We start from the raw sequence: 3,501 nt of genomic DNA on the forward strand, positions 1-3,501 counted from the left end.
CACTCGTTTTCTCTTTTTCTTTTTTATTAACCACTACAAAATTAAAATAACTGAACAGAAAATGGCAGCTATTATATTCAGGTCCTTCCGAAATAGCAAGCATACCTCACCCAGGTTGTTACTCCCTAGAATACCCGTTATCTCACAAGCCGAGGGGGCTGCATCCCCGCAGACATTTGAAACCCTTTGCGCACTAAAACAATATAATATAATGACAACTAATTTGAACATGAGCAAGTTGCTGTGAAAACGAGATAGTAAATATTTGTATTGAATACACGAACATTAAGTTATACAGCCTAAGAACACAAACGTTAATTTATGGAAATTATATACTGCAGTTACACTTGTACACATAATTATGAAGAGAATGTAAACCCAGGTAAGTACACTTACTGAATGAGAAAAGATATTCATATAGGAATGTCATCTACGCAGGTTACATTTGTTGTTAATAGTAAATTATAAGGCGAATCAACAACTACTTAGTTATTTCAAGGCACTCTGATGAGAGGAGATAATAGCTATTGAGGTCAGTAATGACATAGGTATGTAGCGCAATGAATGAGGATGTAAGAATGAATGATCAGTATGAATGAGTTAATATTTAGGTTAATATAAGAAGGTAAGTCACTGTGAAGTAGTTGATGGAGACAAGGGACTATTTGAGGGAGATATTATTGGAGTTTTATGAGAATGGAAGTGCCAGATGGCCCCACGTATGTGATATATTAATGTTTGATGAGGAATATGTTTAATGTATAAGGATATGTATATCATGATGAATAAAAGAAATATGTGAGTAAGGAATGAATGAGAATGTTTTGGTAATATTGTGCTACATAGAGATTTCTGGCTCTGAGCACTATGATGCTACATAGAGAAGTGAGTAAATAGTGTACATCTTTAAGATTACATAAGAATTTCAGTTTGAAAGAAAACATTTGTGATGAGTTGGAACATGTGATGTTAAATGTGATTCTATTTTCAGTGCCCCTGAAAATGAAAGAATGCAAAAAAAGCAGAGTGAACATAATGATGATTACAGCTGTTGAAAGAAGTGTAATAAGAATGCAACTTGGAAACACATTTGCTTTAATTTATTTCAGAAGTATAACTTAGTAACCTTTCGTTTAGTTTTGTTAAGCCACCGTGTGGAAGAAAACATTTGTAGTTCGTGTACAGACAGGAGAATGATATTTTAAGGAACTTACGTTGAAATATAGCTTTTACACAGCGCTCATGTGAATACATTTGTATTAAAAAAATTACGAAAGTGATATTTAGTGCCATGTTAGCCTTTATTATACTTACACACGACGAAAAACCCTGAGAAAGCAAAATATAGGAGAGTTATTAAGGCCGTTTTGCGACTCGTACGACACCTCCACTTAAGCGAACAGATGACAGAATTACATCTACTTTGAAGACAACATTTGACTTTTCAGGCTATGCAAAGTATGTGCAAAGGAGCAGTGACCACCCGTGCAGCCGACGTCGAGCAACGGACGCTGAGAAAGAGATATTTTACTGTCAATTATAATACTATGTTCTTTATTTATGTTTTATAGAAAGAAATGATATATATACACACATACATGATATTTAACCTTCACTAAAGCAGAAGGAAGTTCATGGTTGAACTCGTGAGAGGAACTTTGGCACGTTTTTATATAATACACATTATGAGAGAGACAATCTCTGAGAGATATATTTTCCATTTGTATAGACGGTATCCACAACAAGTGGAGATATCGAGGACGTACTCAGCAGATATGTAATTTACTCATGCAAGGATTTGTTAAGGTATAATAGACTTAGTCATATGAACAGTCAGAACACAAACTGAGAATCTGTCATGATGTTACACTACACAGACTTGACGTAAGGACACTTACATTTACCCACGATTTGGTAAATTGTAAGCACCTCCTTTCACACAGCCCTTGAAGGTGATGCAAATGTTATAATGTATTATGTTCTCTTTTTATGTAGTAGCTGTAGGATTTGGTAGTTTATAGGTAGTGAATAGTTTCTTCCATTCTATCTTTCTTTCTTTCTCCATTATCCTACCACCTCCTGCAGCTGGGTATTATTTGTTTATAGAATGTAAGAGTATGTTGTGTGACAGTAAACTTTCAGGTATGAATAAAAAGACATGAAGAAAATTAAGTATTTTGAAAAAGGATTATTGATGGCATTACAAGCCTGGTCAACCACTAGCCAGATATGGAATCAAAAGAAAGAAATGAATAATAAATGAAGGAAAGCCGTGCTTTAAATATTAAGTCTGATATCCCTTGGCACTCCTGAACCTGAATAAAGAAACTTAAAATGACCACAAACCCCAATAAAAGAAAACCAATGGGACTTACTATAATTTTTTAGTGTAAATATTTCACATGCATATTCTTGTAAATTTATTTGTATTTGTATATGTGTTAAAACTTTGCATATTGTCATCGTATTTTGAAATGTGACCACGAAATCTAAGCTTTCTTAATTAACGATGTAAACATGCTGGGACAAAGTGGACTTTGTTAAAATGTAAATATGGCAAAAAGTGTTGCAAACTGTGTTAAACTGTGAACGTTATAAACGACGAATTTTGTGTTATTTGTGAAACTTATGGTGCATAAACCAGATAACTGTTTGTAAACCGATATAAACTGCAATTTACTTCGACGATAATGAGGATTTTCACACTGCAAATGAACGTTTGTTGGCGAGCGTAAACAACGTGATGAAACACGTACCTTTGCGAACTTCGACGCCGTTGTTCCTGGCCAGACTTCAGATGCTTTGGAGACGACAAACTCAGCACCTGTCGTAGGCGATGTGGAGCCTAAAACTACATCGACCACATATGCCCCGGGAACAATAGTCATGAAAACGCACAAGGACCTGGAGTGTTGTGTCGTAACAGAAGACATGGACATTGCTTCAGATCACGCACACGCTCAATCTTATGGTGTCACCGGACTTAACACGCCATTTATGCTGGAATAATAACTTGTAATGAACACTATGTGAAAGTGAATACTGTGCAAGATTGTTATAACTCAGCGATTTTGAAACTGCCGCACGCGACAATATAGTGATGCTATTGCGCATGCGCAACGACTACGTGCTGCCAGAGATGCATTGGGAAACCAACGCTGGGAAAACACAACATTGACTGCGCTGGCGAGCAGCTTGCTCAAACAAACTTTATGTAAATATATATATATATATTAATTTTGTAAAAAGGATCAAAACTGTAACAATTGTATTTAGTGTATAAGTTTAGAAAGTAAGTATTGAAAAAGATTATCCCCTGTGAATGCACGTGGCCTTTCCTATGAAAATATTTATACGAGTATATTGACGTTTAGGTACATCTATTATATTGATTGCTAGTCTGCCACGTTAATGTTTTAGCGTGACAGTCGAGGGGGCGATGTAGCGGGACTTTGAATTTCGCCGCGCTACACTCGTTCCCTCAGATATAAATTATACCGT

The sequence above is a fragment of the Schistocerca piceifrons genome, chromosome 6 (assembly GCF_021461385.2).
Source record: "Schistocerca piceifrons isolate TAMUIC-IGC-003096 chromosome 6, iqSchPice1.1, whole genome shotgun sequence".
In the NCBI taxonomy this organism is placed as follows: Eukaryota; Metazoa; Arthropoda; class Insecta; order Orthoptera; family Acrididae; genus Schistocerca; species Schistocerca piceifrons.